The sequence below is a fragment of the Zootermopsis nevadensis genome, unplaced genomic scaffold (genome assembly GCF_977971745.1).
Source record: "Zootermopsis nevadensis isolate Lab colony 2312 unplaced genomic scaffold, Znev_1.0 Znev_ptg000031l, whole genome shotgun sequence".
Taxonomy (NCBI): domain Eukaryota; kingdom Metazoa; phylum Arthropoda; class Insecta; order Blattodea; family Termopsidae; genus Zootermopsis; species Zootermopsis nevadensis.
In genome coordinates, this window is record NW_028259163.1 from 2719489 (window position 1) to 2736915 (window position 17427).

The 17427-nt window shown below is 39.6% G+C and overlaps 1 protein-coding gene across 5 annotated transcripts in view; it reads left to right on the plus strand.

Moving 5' to 3' along the window:
• heph (polypyrimidine tract-binding protein 1 heph) overlaps window positions 1–17427 on the plus strand; it is a 543355-nt gene that overhangs the window by 232915 nt on the left and 293013 nt on the right. For 2 of the 5 annotated variants that reach the window (XM_087359360.1, XM_022061198.2), the window contains exon 3: window positions 3658–4319. The exons of the other annotated variants lie outside the window; for them this stretch is intronic. The gene's annotated coding sequence lies outside the window, so the exon portion shown is untranslated. The remainder of the gene's footprint in view (window positions 1–3657; window positions 4320–17427) is intronic. 5 annotated transcript variants of the gene reach the window in all.

Genomic DNA, 17427 nt, shown 5'->3' on the forward strand with positions numbered 1-17427 from the left:
AATGCGTGTCTCATTATAAACAGCGATTATTTCCTTAAACAGAGTTAACCATTTGATCTTTGTAATGGTGAAGTGTAGTGTTTTCTTCGCGGTACGGACTGAATTCTTAAATATTATGTATGCAATGCGTGTCTCATTATAAACAGCGATCATTTCCTTAAACAGCGTTAACCAGATGATCTTTGTAATGGTGAAGAGATGTGTTTTCTTCGCGGTGCGGACTCTGTTTAAATATATGTACGCAATGCGTGTCTCATTATAAACAGCGATCATTTCCTTAAACAGCGTTAACCAGATGATCTTTGTAATGGTGAGGCGTTGTGTTTTCTTCGCGGTACGGCCTGGATTCATAAATACAAAAGGCGAGCTTCGTTTTCAAAGTCATAATTAATGAGAAACTAAACGTGAATCAAGCTGGAAATGTTGTTCATCTAAAATAATCGGCAGCTGCAAGTTTTAGAATGTGTAAACAAACGTAGGTTCCGCAAAGGAATTATGTTGACGAGATTCTGGTGACGTCACAAAACATATGGTAGCCATTTTGACGTTGGTTGGTGTTGGTGCCAGATCTCACGCCGTCTTGGTTGTAGTTGTTGTTAAAGTCTACACATGTGCCAGACACTGTCAGGTTTCCTCGAGTGCGTTATTTCTATTTCACTGCTTATCTGCGAAATAATGTTTCGATTATCTGAGTAATCTTTGCTGCATTACACGTAACTCACAGTTATTCATTGTTATCGATCAGATTTCAGCTTATTACAGTAGCTTTTGAGTTATTCAAGTCTATTTTCACCCCCGAAGACATCTCATGTTCGTGTTTTTAATAACATTTTTTTAGGCTTACTGATATTTTAAATTATATTTCTCGCCGGTTTAAATTTGATTTTGTAGGATTCTTCATCTCAAAAACTCCATCTTCATGTCAGAAAAAAACAACGTATTGTTGGCTCACATAGTGGAGTTGGGCCCTTCTACTAAACGGATTCATCTCCTTTAATGACCCATTGAAGAGTTTAAGATTTAAAGATTATGCCTGTCCAAATATTCAGTGCTCTTAGCCACTTTATAACATTTCGAATAGCTTCTAGCAACAAGTGTTTCCGTGGGTTTCTGCATGCCGGAAGACTTGAGGTTATCTTCGTCTGTGAATGTATTGGCAAATGCAGGTTATTGTAAATGTGCTTACGATATCCTCTCTCCCACGGTAAAGTTTTTGTATCACGAAGACGTGGACAAATGTGTCGATGCAGACACCTGAAACAAATGTATAACTAGGTCGATTTATTTTATAAGTTTGTACGTTACCATCGAGAGAGAGAGAGAGAGGAAATTGGTGGGGGAGAAGTGAGAGACACTTCGATATCTGGGGGGGAGAAAGAGCATCTTATAGCTAGAAGGTCCCCAGGCAATGCCCGCTCGTCCTTCTGTTAAGGATAAAGTAAGAGTGAAGGCGTTAGTGTGATGATTGGCATAAAAGACGGAATTTTGAAATTTTTGTATTAGAGAAAGCTGAGGCTATTAATTTGGAAGTTTAATACATAATTTAGAAGTTCCTACTGAGGGGAGGGGGGGGGTAAATTTTGACGGCGTTAAGGGGTGGTAAATTTTGATTAATTTAAATCGGGAGGGCTGCATGAGAAGCTTGCAGTGGCAACTTGGAACTTGGGAACCATCTCAGCATTTGCTTGAAGACTATCACGAACAGAATTCCCAAATGGACATTCAGTCCGTACCGCGAAGAAAACACAACGCGTGACCATTACAAAAAATACATCGCTTGTGTGAAATTTTTATATAAATCCGTTCATACGTGCATAATTTCCGTGTCTCAGACGTTGCTTGTGAGATTCTGCAGCCTGAACCGCATTGGCCTTGTAGTAATTTCATGTTTGAGGCATTCATTATCGAAAAGGCATCAGTGGGAAAATTCTAGGAGTCATACAGTGTTCAGTTGATTCGTCAGTCACTAAGAAATACCTCGTGACGTTTTTCCCACCGAGTCGAATGGTTGTATGACGAACGATGAAGCTATGCGCCCTCCTCTGCTAGACAAACACTGGTCTTTGTCAGGTTATACCTGAGAGACACAGCAAACAATGAAGTTATGGCGTCCTAAGATGGCTGTCTTCTGGGTTGTAGCGCCTTGTGGTCCGGTAGAAGTATACCAACTTACTGCCTCCATCATCAGGTCTTACTTGTGGTAATTAATTTCAGATTCTTCAAACTACAGGTTAGAAAAAAAAATGTTTAGAATAACAATTAAACTGTGTAGATGGTCGATTTATTCTTATGATTTACACTGGTCCAGATTACGATTCATTTAAATATGATTCAGAAAAATTAAAAAAAAAAATCGCACCGTCTCCATGTTTGTAACTGATAACATATTAAAATGTTTCGTGCTCAGATGAGGTATCAGGTTCTAATGACGAGTATGAAGATGACTTGTCTTCTCGGATGATATGCCGTGTAATCTAATAGAGATTTACCGCCATTATCGCCCTGATGATGGAGGCAGTAGGCAGCTATGAAACGTGTGACTATAAGACACAACATCCCAGAAGCCAACAATCTTTGTTTCACACAAAGTTTGTGAGGCCTTTTGTAGTCTAGAGTCTAGACCATTAAAAAGTTTTTTTTTCGCACAGGCTTCGTTCGCATATTTATTATAACAACAATTTACTGAACTTTTCCCACACGTTTTACAGACATTTTGAACGGCCTGTACCACCAGCACGTTGGAAGCTCTACCCTTGCCGTGCCGTGTCGTTGCGGTCAAAGTTTGCTTACTTGTTTGGCTTGATTAGCGTGTGGTTGTGCCAGGGCTAGTAGCTACGTCCACTACAAATAAATCACAGGTTCAGATAAATATTTCACATTTACTGTAATCAACTGGTTTCTTTTGTTATAAACTTTATTCCGACTTGTGATAGAGAGATTTATTTTTTTTAGGTTTCTTCAGTGTTTCACTTTCGTTTAGTAGGCAAAATAATATTCGATATTCCATTACGTAACTCACTACAAAGTCCAGAACTACAGGATTATGCATCTCATTAATATTCCACTTTAACGACGTATGATCACGGCCAGGGAAAAATAACTTTGTGTACCCCTGTAACTCGTCATTTTTCATTTGTGTGTTTCGTGTGATTCGCTCTGTGAACAGCGATTAATTTCTAAAACTGCGTTCTTCTATCTATTTGTAATGGTGAAGTCTTGTGTTTTCTTTGCGGTGCGGACTGAATTCTTAAATAATATTTAATTCAGCGTTGAGAATTATTTGTTGCGAGAAATTTGGTACATATGGAGTTAGCACTTGGTAGGACGAATGAAATTGAGGGGGGCATGGAATACAGCATGAAATTTATTTTCATGATCGCAAAAATAGAGCTCTGATAATTCCTAACCTACGATTTATTCTGTCGTATCGACGTTTGAAAGTATCTCACCACTCCATGTGCGTCTAACAAGTGAACGTGATTTTTTATCCGGTTTTATTCTAAAAACCTGAAGGCATTGATTTACATCAGGGGATGATATTGTGCCTTGTTGATTCATGCTGTGTGTTTAATTACGATTTACGAAACGCAATATACTGGCCCTTTCGTGTTTGGTTACTGTGAATAGTAGAAAAAAAAATTTCTTGATTGTTTGTAGGAGCCAGAGCCAGTAGACAAGCAGGGAACCGTGCCGTTCCGAGCCAATACCTCGACCGTGACGTATGTGGCTGGATGACGCGCGGGAAAAGAAGAAGGCGAACAAGCGAGAAGCGTTCTTCCTTTTCCGAGTGAAGAGAAATTGTGTTGAGTTGTGCAAGCATTGTGGTGGGGGGGAAAGGAATAATTTATACAAGACAGAATATAGTAGCGGGAAGGACATTGGAAGAATAGAGATTGTTTTAAAACAGTGAGGATAAACTTCTTTTGTTATTGTTTCGTTTAGTGTTGTGGGGAATATTTGAAGAGACATTTTGTTCTGTTCTGTTGGTGACGCTATAGTGTAGTTGAAACGAACGCGCTATACTCGCGGCACGACCATCGTCTGTTTACCGTTTCGTGAAGAGTGTGCTGTAAACGCGTTGTGCTTGCTTGTACTGCTGGAATAGACGCTGAGCAGATCTTGCAGGCGTGGTGTGGAGACGGAAATACAGTTAATTCAGTTATTATTTTGGTTTCTAAACGAGAAGAATTAGTTTTTTTACGAATCTGTATTATTAAGAACAGTGCAGCAATTGTGATTGTGGTTTTCGTAGTGAAAACGTGTTTACTGCAAACATTGTAGAACGTAGAAATTGACTACGGGCAAATATTCTACCTTTGGTAAGTAATATTATGTGAAAGAATTTGATAAATGTTACGTGTTTGTGTGTAAATCATGTGGTACATCCTTTTCAGAGGTATTCTTTCCGCCATTGAAATGATTGCTTGTGCGTCAGTTTGCATGCTTTGCAATGTTTTATCCGTCCTAAAAACATAACTTTTCGAGCCCGAGGTTTCCGTGAGTTTGTTGTGTCTAGAAACGACGACTGTGGATAGAGGGGTGATATTTTTTTTTATAGTTTTTTATTTTAATTTAATTACTTAAATCGCTTCCCGCGTAATATTGAGATAATGCCATTGGGGGAAAGATAATGGTGGACGAGGGTGTTCTTGCATAGATGGTTGGATGGGCATGAAAGCTGTGTTCAAATTTATTTTATTTGACTGATATTCATTGTGGTAGCGGAGGTCAAGGCCGTTAAGTGTATCAAAACGGCTTGATAGTGTAATACATTTTTTTTTATATTACATCGACGTTGAATCTCGGTGGCTAATCGGTCTAATTGTCGTGTGAGCGCAGTTACTCTGCGCGATGAACCAGAAAATAATTAAACCGAAGTTCAGCTGCGCATTTAGTTTGGACTAAATGTGTTGTGTTTGAAATACGTGCATGTTTTTACTCGTTGGCCTTGACATGTTTGCAATATTTCTGTTATGGACGTTGTGGTTTTAGTGCAAACATATTTTTTTTAAAAAAATCATACGTTAATTAATATAGTACTGTGGCATACAGGCTGGTTTAAATACGTGCATGTAAATGTACCATTATTGGCTGTATTTTAGCTGTTGGAGGGGGGGGGGGGGTATTTCAAATCTTATGTCTCAATGTGCCCTTTCTAATTTTTTTTACTGAGCACGTTTGCTACTTTGTGGACAATATTTTATTGTTTTCATTGTTGTGTGTCGTCGTACTGCTGTAATATAAATTTAAATATGTTTTTGAGAACACGACGTTGTTGCCATCTTTTTTTTTGTTAACTGTGAAACTGGAAATTACTCTGCTTTCTAGACAGCGAAAGTTAAATTTGTATTATTGATCTCCTGTGTGTATGATTTTCAATTGAGTATTCAATCCAGTGATTGAGGTTAGGTTTACAAACACCCAACTTTTGAACCCGAGTGGATCTGAAATGTCGTGTTCATTAGATGGTGGACAAAATACATACATTCATATAACTAATTGTTGTAGACCCATTAGAATTGTTATGTTGTGGAAAACAAGAAATATTTATCTTCTCTCTGAGAAACTTTTCATGTTTAGTGCTGGTAATCGTACGTTTAGGTAAAATGCTATACCATTAGCACATACTGAGGAATTTTTTTGTGGTGACTGGAATATATATAAAACACAGTTTTAGATCAGCTGGTGAAATTGATACCCTCCTACATATTTAACACATTTAATGATGCACATTCTTTGTTTTTTTCATTCTGTTTACAACTACTTTGTTATGACGTGTTTAATCTTTATAAGAGTTGTCTTCAGATGAGGTCTTCTGAAGTTCAGGCTTAAGTTTTTAAGATTAAGAACAGTAATTTTGTTATCTTGGATGTGGCGTATCTTAAACATCTGAAATACGTATTTTTAAACTTGAGATTCCACCAGATCCAGTTTGAATATTAAAATATCTTGAACACGCTGTTGGGACTCTAAGACTGTTATTGAACTGACTTCCGTCACAAGAACGCGCTGATCGACTCTCGTCTTGAGCTTTTCAATTTTAATGTAAATGTTATACTGTTGGTAACAGTTTCTATTGTAAGGTATCCTACTTATACGTGCATGGAACATTATTTTATTTTTGATTTAGAATGTTGGTACAGGATTTTCTGGCGAGAGGACTTTCTTAAACTTCTAGATGGCAATGCAGGCGGATAATTTAAATGTAAATCTTCTGTGATTTTCCTGTTTCATAAATATTATTGTTGCGAAATACTTGATTAGTAGTGTCCTGTAATTTAGCGTTTTAAAAGAGGGCTTGAGTTTTTTTTTGAGTGGTTTTAAATAGCTGTTTCCGCCTCTGAGAACAACACTTTTTAAAAAGTATTGTTCGTAAAAGTCGTCCTAATAATTGACACACGTTTTTAAAAGTTTTTTGGGTCCTATGTTCAGGAACATGGCAGCATTGCTTCAACCAATGGAACAACTAAAAGAAGTCGACATTCAAATGTTATTTGGGAAGATTTTTTTTAAACTTTATGCAAACAAGTCGTGAAGCAGTGCTAATAAAGGTAGTTCTGTCGTTGACATCCTTGAAGTAAAGTCTTCCACAGTAAAATGTAGCTTGGGTGTGTTGAAGACTTATTGCTTTTCGCTGATCGCTGGTATCATCTCAAGATGTTTACTTTAAATATTTAGAGGAAATTGCACCGAGAGTCGTTGTCCTTATGTGTGGGAGGATTTTTTTTAGAGGCAAGGATGAGATTATCGAACTACACACGTGTTGTCACTGGAGAATCTTTGTGTAGGCACAATATTTTTTTTTGTTTTGCAAATATTTCGTGATTTATTGCAGTGTTTCTCAGCTGGATTTCTCAGGCTGTTAGTGTGTCTTGAATATGACCCCATTTTTTTACAGATAAATTCGTTAAAAAATATTTCCTTACATTAGCGCAGAGGTTCCCAAACTTACCTTTCGCCCCTCCCCCCCCTTAAAACATTTCATAAATTTCACGCCTCCCCCTTCCAGAACAAGTGCAAGCAAACAGATTTTTCATAAAATTTAGCTACGAGTACACATTTTTTTTATAATTTAGTATATATATTGTTCAATGCGTTTAATTTAAAAAAATGTTTCTCCATATTTCGTTAAAATGTTTTTTATACAAACACCCCCCGGGGGGGGGGGGGCGCCCCACACTTTGGGAACCTCTGCATTAGCGTAAACGCAGTATTCATTTTGGTTTTCAGTGAAATAATCCGAGTGTTGTTGGTGTTGTGCGATTCGACGCTGTGTTGACTTTCTTTTGTTTTGAGGTAGGTACCAACGTATCGGAGGAATATAAGTACCGTGGAACAGCGTAAGGTGGCGATACGTTGTGTTTTCTTCGCGGTACGGACCGAATTTTAATTTCTTAGTGTTATCTAGACGCGTTTTGGCTACAAAGCAGCAAATTTCTTTGTGGCTGTGTGGGATATTCTGTTCTTCTGAAGGATCGTAGTCCTTTCTCCCCTCGCCCTGTTCTTTTACGTGTTTCGGGTAGGATTCTTTATGTAATTAGATGAATCTTATGGGAAGGAATTTGAAAACTATGCAAAGCAAAGCAAGTAACCTTGACACAGCAGATGTATTTAGGTTTCTTTTTGTGCTGAGCTTTGTGCTTGTAGCGAGCGGAAGATTTGTTGGCTTGAATTACAAGTAATCTGTAATGGTACTGTCGCTGTGATAGGAATTCATAGATCTTAATGAAACGAGTTCGATTTTTTTAAGTGGTGAACTCTGACGTTCTCACGCCGATAAAAATGCCATTTCTGGCCTTCGGGGGTCCATGAATAATATCAGGATAGCCAGTCTCCTGGCTGAGATTCATACCTAGGGGACTTTGTAATAAACGCAGTGCAGAAAATGAACCGATTGTGAGGAAGTTGTCGCACCGAACGATGTGTGTCCTCTTGATTTCGATGAAATTGGTGTTGCGAGCGTCTACGGAAAACGTCGTCCGGAGAATTTAATTCGTATCAATTAAATTGACTTTAAATAAAGATAAGATTTAATTTTTTTTAAAAAAAAAGAACTGCTTCTTGCTCGTAAAATGTATTTATTAAGTGACACGCGGGTGAGATTTCAAGGTTATCACGGCGGTCCGTATGAAGATGGCTGCCTTCTGGGATGTTTTACCGTCTAAGTCTCGTAGAAGCTTTCCAGTCCACGTGTCGCACTATCCCCTGAAGTACGGCCATCTTTAAATAAGACGTAATTGCGAGCGCAGATTTTGTTCGAAACTTTCCTTGATTCAGTAAGATAAAACTGCAGTCTCGTGTCTGTAATGTGACGGCTTTACGCCGGTGAAGTATGGAAAAATAACGAGGCACCGGATTTGGGAAGTTTGTTACTCATGTTACAGAATATCTTTCGACATGGACGTAATAATTTTTCAGTTCCTTTCGACAAGTTTCCTGAAAAGCCTGTAACTGTGCGTCTGTTGGTATATACCAGAGGTTCCCAAAGTGTGGGGCGCGTACCCTGGGGGGGGGTGTGTGTTATTTGTATGAAAAACCTTTTTTTAACGAAATATGGAGAAACATTTTTAACATCATTTGCTAGGTTTGGGGCAGTTTAATTGTCTTACAGTGCTGTTTACTCATAGATAAATTTTATGTCAAATCTGTTTCCTTGCACTCGTTCTGGAAGGGGGGACGTGAAATTTATGAAATGTTTTAAGGGGGCCGCAAGGTATAAAATTTTGGGAACCTCTGGTCTGTACTGTTTTATCGTGTCAGTCCGTTTGACCGCATTCCCTCGTTATGAAATGCAACCCACGTGATTTTTAACCCTTACAATGCTACGCTCGAGATATCTCGTTTATAAATATTATACTCTTATGAGACACCTCTTCTGCTGTCTCCCACTGTATATTTTTTATACTATCTTCCGATTCGAAGAGTTAATTGCGTATCGAAAAGGTGATTTAATGGATATCAAAATCTGTGGCTGGAAGATCAAGGTATTCGGTATGAAAATCACACGATTCTAATTGCCAAAAACCTTAATGTTAATGATGATAAAGAGTGAGAGACAGATTCGTGGTTTGTTCTAGTAATTCGTGATACAGCGTGCAGAGATTCTGATTTGGTGTCGGGTAAATCGCCCTGGGAGTCTTAGCGTGCAATCTTTTCAAGAAAACTTCCAGTAAATTAACTGCTGTAGTGCTGTTGGAGGTATCTCAGGGGCACGATTCAATGCGAGAGGCCTTGGCTGGGAATTGGGGTTGTAGGGGGAGATTGTGTCCAGGAATTGTATGCTTGATGAGAAAATTGGTTGCTGGTGTTCTTGATGGACTCTGTATTACGTTCTGCTACGTCAGATAATTACTTGTCTATTTTCGTGGCATGTAATTGGGCTAGACGATGCTTTGAGACGCTCTCGAGTGTACTCTTAGTGACGTAAATATGACCCACCGTACTTAAGAAGTTATTTTACTTAGTTTCATACCAAACGATAGGATATCAACCTTTCAACTTCTGCGACAAATGAATTTATCGATACTTCGTGATATTTTATTTATAACGGTTTCTAGCGGTTAGAACGCTGGCCTTGTAATCCTGGGGTCTCGGGTTCGATTCCCGGCGGTGCCCGAATTTATAACTTGTGTTGGGCAAGGCCGTGGTCTAGGCAACACGGAGTTTTCCTCCGTGGCATCCCAACAATTACTCCATTCATACTCACACAGAAGAAGGCAATGGCAAACCACTTCTGGATCATCTGCCAAGAACGTATATGAACAGGTCCCAGTCCGAGAAAAGGATGGAAGGATCCTGTTCATATGGACCTGTCGTCAGACAGAACACTAAATAATAACAAATTAAATGTCAAAATTCGAAGTTAACAGCCATCTTGTTAGCGCCGTGTAATCTGGTGGAGGTTAGACGTTGTGGATGTGCTTACTGCATCGTTAAGACGATGATGGGGGGCAGTAAGCAGTCTCTGAAACGTCGATTGAGTTTCTGTCAGACCTCACGGCAGAAAACTTGTCATATATTTGTGTCTGGCGCCACGAGAACCCGAAATTAGACCAAGTATAATTTTGGCTATCGGATTTTTAAGAAATGGTGAATGTATTCGATTGGGTTTGTATTTAGTGTATTTAGGTCACCGGCCATTTTGAATATTTTAGAATTAAGGGGAGGTGTGAAATTAACTTCTGTAGTAGAGACAACAAGTAAAGATTATTATTGTAAATCTTCGGTGAGTGTTACCCATGGTTTATTTTGATGGTCACTGTTTCCGTACATTCGCGGTTTTATTTGCTGTTTTGTGTGTGAGAATTTTATTATGTCAGATCCTGTAGTGATACATTACCCCGCGATTCTTGGAAAACTGTTCATTTACGTACTGGAAATGTTTTTCCAGGAATAAGTAATAGAGATGCTGTTCGTTCTGTGGAATTGTTCGTTCCTACTAACGACGTATCATGCTAGAATACGTCGTTTTCGTGTTCCTAGCTACATTTTCATTTCAACGCCGACGAAAGTTCTAAATATATGGAAAGGTAACGTCAAGACATCTTTCCCCCCCCCCCAGCTCATTGTGTAGTGGTTTCGTATTTCTGAATATGCCTGTCAAGTTGGATGTCCATTAACGAAATTGATGTTTTACTACGCTTCAAAACGTTTTGAAACGTCAGTGGACACAAAAGATTCGACATTTGACGTAGGAATTCACGTGTGGAAAATAATAATGTTGTATGTTCGATACCATAAAAATATTAAAAAATTTTTTTTGAGTGTTTTAAAAACGCTGTTCAGAAACTTTTGTCTTCCGTCTGATATTTAAATTCCTAAATTAAAATAAATATACGAATGTACCCAATTAAAATGTACAGTAGTACACGTTAGTGCGAATGACACCGATTAAGGGTGATATATAGAAGGGTGTTGAGGAGAATATTTTCACTTAAAAGGGATGAAGTGACTGAGTTCTTGAAAAAAAGTGCACAGCGAAGATGGAGGTATGGAAATTGGTATAGAATTTTGGTTAGGAAGCATGAAGGGAAGAAATAATTGTGTAGACCTAAGCGTCGATGGTGGATAATATTAAGATATGTTAAAGATAAGAGGTGGGAGGTTGTGGATTGGATCGTATCGGGTGCCGTTAAATAGGAGAATTTTTTTTTGGGCTAACTGCGCGTGCTGTCAGGTTCTCAAGGACTCTGCTTCATGGAATTATTTCTAAAAAAAAATGTGGCGGGGTTTCTGAGAAATATGCCCCTGTTATGTATACGTTAGTTTTTATGGAATTTAGAAACCGCTTGGTTGGTTTTTTTTTGGGGGGGGGAGGGGACGAGTGACAAATTATCGCAGGCTGACGTGTTGAATGTGTTTGATGACGTGTAAACGCGCGTCCAGACCGCGTATGTTCGCGCTGCACTCACTCGGGGTGACTTGCCGGTATGTACAGACAGCTGTTCTACCGATACTGTGGTGAACCGTGGAGCACGTGGTCCGAGTTTGTACGCTCTCCTCGGGCTTTAGGTTCGTGATACCGTCCACATTTACAGAGGCACCGTAGAAGAAACATTAGGAATTTGGACGCAACGTTTTAGATACGGTTGGTAATTATTGTGGTAAGAATTTCTGTCGATCTTCGGAATTGTGAAGTAGTGAATGTGTTGACTACGTTGACAGCATGCTTTAAGAAACTTACAAAACTGTGTAAAAGTCGAAGACGTCCTTGTTAATGTACTACAAGTTCACTGTTGTGCTATTTTGTGTCATTTATAAGACTTTTTGGTTCTTGTAATTTTTCGTCGCCTGTAGTTTAGTCCACCAAGCGTACGTGTACTTCGTCTAGACACCGGAGTCTTCAGAACTACAACCAATGTTATATACCGACAAATAACAGTGGTCATTGGTTACGAACATGAGGGCGCTGGTGTCTATTGATATGTAACGTAATGGTGAAGGCGTTAGTTCATTTTTTCGCCACATAATCACTGCACTTGGTCGGGATGTGTTCCGGTCATTCGTTGTCGGTCGTGAATCCAGTTACCGACCGGGATTTCTCACCGAATGTTTTACGGAAACTTTTATATCTGTCGCTGTTAGCTTGAGCGATTATGCGAATCTGGGCGTGCGTGAGATATCTTTTTATTCCTCGAGAGCCCTTTGTTCTCAACACACTCATTTCACTTCGTGGTGTTGTTTTATTACTTTCGTCTCACTGCCGATTTCGGTCCGCAAATTACTTCCACGTTCCACAGAAACAGCTGACAGGCGTTCCGTGTTTGGAGTTATCGTTGGAATCATCAGTTACTCGGTGTATATCAATGCTCTGATTCCACGTTTTTATTTTCGTTTGTGTTCTGATGATGTGGCGAATTTCAGTGGTATTCTACACCGTTGTTCCTCAATCCCGACATTTTAAATTATAAAGCCATTTCTGCAAGGAGAGTCGACCCTAGGGGATGTGAATGTGTTTATGGGTTTCGTTTTATTATCGGAATAAACTGGCGTTTATTTCTCTAAACGTTATTACATCATTTGATCATCGTAATCGAGACGTGACGTGTTTGTTCTCCACTGCCGTCAACCTACCAATAGGACGAGTGGGCATTGCCTGGGAACCTTCATAGTCGAAAACTCATCTCGTCCCCCGTTAAGTGTTCTTCCACAGTTTTTTTTCCACTGACTGTACACGTAACATTAAAGACTCCACAGTACAATCGATGAGTTTTCTCATAGTGGTGGTTATGGCACGCAACCAAGCTAAATATTATTCTGAATGTTGTCTCCCTTAGACTCTAGGCATAAGTGATATGAACGGCTTCAAATATTTATTTAACACAAAAAAACTAAAAGACGTACAGAAATGACAGCGTAACCATTGGAAGGATAACTTAAAAAAAACACTTTTTATGGCATGCAAATTAAGTTGTATATCGCTGACAGAGTGTAACTGGCTGAGAAATTGTGTGCTGGAGGTTCCTTTTTTCCGGAGAACAGCACATAAAAATTATTCATGTGCGAATTCAATTAGATTTCTCTCTTGATGTGTCGCCAGTTCATTGCCGTGTGAACAGTAGCGCTCATTGTGGTAATTGATGGAGTTACGTAATTTATTCCGCATGGAATAAAAAATATATGAAGTTTTTTCTTACAGTGGTTCAAGTTTAGTATATATATGCCGTCTGGTTTTTGTGAAATAATTATTTGAAGTCTTTCAGACCATTTGTAATCACCCTGTATGTTATGAGAAATTTCGTTGAATGTAATTTGTGCGAAGAATAATTACTTCCTCCTACAACTGGAGTGAAATGACGAGGGTCACGACGATGATTTCATCCATGAACGTCAGTTAAGCTGGTGGGAGCGGAGTCTGCTTGGAAAACCTTGAACATAACGCGGAATGTTTAGGTCACAGGTCGAAAAGAATTTTTGGGGTAGTGAAATACATTTAGGAGACTACATCGACGGAGAGAGAACTTTAAATAAATATATAAATGATATAAAATTAATGTTATGGAACAGGGAGATTTTAAAACAACGTCGTTATATAAGCACATTCACGAAATTTGTTATGTGTTTGCGGGCAGGTGACAGATTTGTTCTGCTCAGGACGCAGAACGAATACAAATAGATGTGAGGCTTAGTTTCCTCTAACTGCGTAAAATTACCGGTTTCTTGTGACGTGTAGTACCAGTCGCCAGAGTTTCTAAGTCTTGCTTTGTTCAGGAAGTCGTTCTGAAATCCCGAAATATTTGTTCAGGGACCATAGCATGCGATTCATAGACAATATGTACTTTACTTTGTATATTTAGCTGTTAATCCCCCCCCCCCCCCAACATCTCATTTTGTTACCTTATTGTCCGAAGGTCTGAATGTTTTATGAACAGGGGAATCTCACTGAGGGGTCTGACCCTTCTAGATGACACACAAGCGAACCGACTGAAATCACAAGCGGATTCCAAGAATAATAAGTACATGATTTAAGAAACTTCCGTTCAAATGTTGATACTGGTCTCCGCGTAAACTCAGTGTCAAAATGGGATTTTATATTCTCAAGGCAGTGGAGTAGGAAGACCTTACGCGATGCTACAAGAGATCGAAGTGTCTTAAGTATCTTTTAACGTGAAGATATCCGTCTTCTGGGTTATTGCGCTGTATAGTCTGGTCGATGTTAACCAAAGTTTCAGAGGTCATACTGCCTCCGTCATCAGAGTATGAAGATTTCTGTCTTCTGGGTTGTTGCGCTGTGTAGTCTGGTCGATGCTAACCAACGTTTCAGAGGTCATACTGCCTCCATCATCAGGGCGATTCTTAGTATGAAGATTTCTGTCTTCTGGGTTGTTGCGTTGTGTAGTCTGGTCGATGTTAACCAAAGTTTCAGAGGTCATACTGCCTCCGTCATCAGGGCCTGATGACGGAGGCAGTATGACCTCTGAAACGTTGGTTAACATCGACCAGACTACACAGCGCAATAACCCAGAAGACGGATATCTTCATACTCACCGCTGTGAGAACCTCAAGTCTTACATCTTTTAACGTCCTATCAACATAAAGTGCATTTATAAGAACACTCATCTGTTTACTGGACTAATAGCGTCGAATATGGCTAATGAATGTTGAAACTGGAAAGGAAGGAAGGTGTCACAGCGTAATTTAAGGCTTAATCTTGATATTTACTTGGAGGTTTTGAGGAAAGCAACGAGAAACCTCGGTCAGGATGAAGATGGATGTCTTCCGGGTTTCAGTGCCGCGTGGCTTACCTTCGATGGTGAATAATCTAGCAATCTTTGCTTTTGAGCATTTAGCATGAGGTTGTTGTTAACAGGACCGTAAGACACTACGTTCAGTGTATTTGGCGGCTATGCGGGCCTGTTTCGCTACTGCGTCGGTATCCTGGCTCTGGCGGCCGGCACAGCTGCCAATTGTGCCGAAATGGAAACCGCGGGTTGTGTGGCTGGATTTAGTGCTTCGAGCAATGTAGCAGCCCTTGAGATTAAATAAGGTATTTATTTGTAGTGAGTGTAAATGAGAACGCTTGATAAAATGTTCACGATCTATTGTTCGCGAATTTTATTCTACCAATTATAGATTTTGATTACGTTTCGTAACCGCTGTTGATAATGGTACCTGGCACGTGGAATGCTCTGTCGCGGTAGGAACACGAGGATTACTATCAGAGCTATAACCGATGGTAAGTGAAGCTCCATTTATTTCTGAGGTCGTTATTGGTGAGACATACATTCCAAATGCTTTAGTCCATGGAGCGAACTGCCACCTGCTATTGAATGATTAGGATGAAGTATTGAAGGACGACACAAAATGTGGAATCGAACCAAATTTTTTTGACGTAAATACGTCTATATTTTAGGGTCAGTGTTATTCGGCAAAAATGTGTTACGAAAAATTGTTACGAAAAAGTGATACGAAAAAGTGTTTCGAAAAAGGGAAACGAAAAAGTGTAACTTCATTGTTATGTTACTTAGGAAACCTCATCTGTTTACTCAGCATTGTTGTTACCTAGGAAACAATATATGAACTTCCTTTCCATATAGACGTATTTACGTCAAATTCTCCGGAACCGTGGTTCCACTATCACTTTTTAAATTCTATAACCATTCACACTTACTGTTCGCGGCGTTTTTCTGGATTGCAGTTGGGTGGGTACCATCATTTTAGACGAACATACTGTCTCCATCTTCGTGTGTTCAGGTGATTGTTAATTATGAACAGTTATCGACAGTAATGGAAAATTTCGACGTGTGGTTTAGGTTGTTAATGACGGGATTATTTAAAGCGATGATTTCCTTAAACAGCGTTGTTAAGCTGATCTTTGCAAAGGTGAAATGTGGTGTTTTCTTCGCGGTACGGACTTGGTTCGTGACGTGTATTTTGACGAGTTTTGGGCGTCGGAAGGGTTAAAGTGCGCGCTGGATTGCGTTTGGAAGAATTTGAAGGCATTGAACTTTACTATCGAGATAGATGCCAACCTCGTTTTCCCGGGGAAGAGTTTTATGCTTTTAATGAATGAAATTCCTGATCTTTTGCAATAAAATCCTATTTGATGGCGGGTAACGTATTTTGCCTGTATTGGCGAGCGGTCGGGAGGAAAGGTTTAACGCTAACTGGTACACTGTGATACACAGGGATGATGTGGAACCGTCGAATGTCGGTAGTATCTTAGCTTGGACGTGCTTCAACCCTTTGGCCTCTCCCCTTCAGTGAACCGCGGGGATGATCACTTTTCCAGTCTATTCAGGGACCCAGTCGATTTATTTCTGGTTTATTAAATTTCGCTGTGAGTAACTCAGAATGTATGGAATTTCACGTATATGATACACCTCAAATGACAATATATTATTTAATATGGGTATTGTAATACATGTTTTATTTTGTATTTTTAACCTCAGGAATTTGGTCTTAAATTTCACACAAAATGCGTAATGCGTCTGTATGAATAATGCGATAGGTTTTGAGGTTTTCGTGGCGGTGAGTCCCAAGATGGCTGTCTACTGGAAGAACTTTAGTAATGTTTCACAGGTATTTGCTGCCTCCATCATCAGGGCGAAGTAACTCATAATACAGCCGTCTTTACGTGACGGTTTCATACGGACACAAAGAATATTTGGCTGGTCTGTGCGAGGTTTTGGATACTACCGAAGTCGTAACGGGGAGCCTTTGTCTGGAATCGATAGTTTTATTATAAAGGTGGGATTAAAAGGGAGTGTGCTTCGGGACATAATCCCAGAGGTTTAACGAGAAGCTTCCAGCAGAAGCTGTACCAAAAAAAAAAGCAATAAAGGTGATTGGGTAGTTTAAGCCTCAGTCATGCCGCCATTTTATCCCCCCCCCCCCGGGCCCTCCACGCTGATCTAATGACTGAGCATAGAACGGCTTCAGGTGGTCCGATGACAGGGCTGTCCAAAAAAATGGCTACTGTCGTCGTGTCTTGGAGACAGGTTTTAAAAGCTTTTTCTTTAGAAGCTTGTAGTCGTTTAACGCACAAGAGCCCGTCACTGGTCCCTGTCTGAGAGTCACCCGATTTTCTTAATTTCGTCTTTCTTTTCTTAGGTCTTGCAAGTGGTCTCTTTCCTTCGGGTTTTCGGACAAAAATGTAAGCGTTTATTGTCTCACCAGTTCGTGCTACATGTACTCTCCATCGCATTCTTCCTGATTTGAGTCCTTAGCTTGATAATATGTAAATAACAGAGAACTTTACGTAACTGAAGAGTTCTGTCCTCTGGGTTGTAGCGCCGTGTGGTCTGGTGGAAGTCTACCGACGTTTCAGAGGTCCTTGATTTCTCCATCATCGTAGGAAAATTGCTGTGTTATTGATTATGAAGGCAAGTGGTATATATCGTTACCATTTGGAATTAATCGTTTAAACTCTACAGTATCGTTTTTCATCATCCGTATATCCATTTTTGAGTTTTGACATGCGGACAG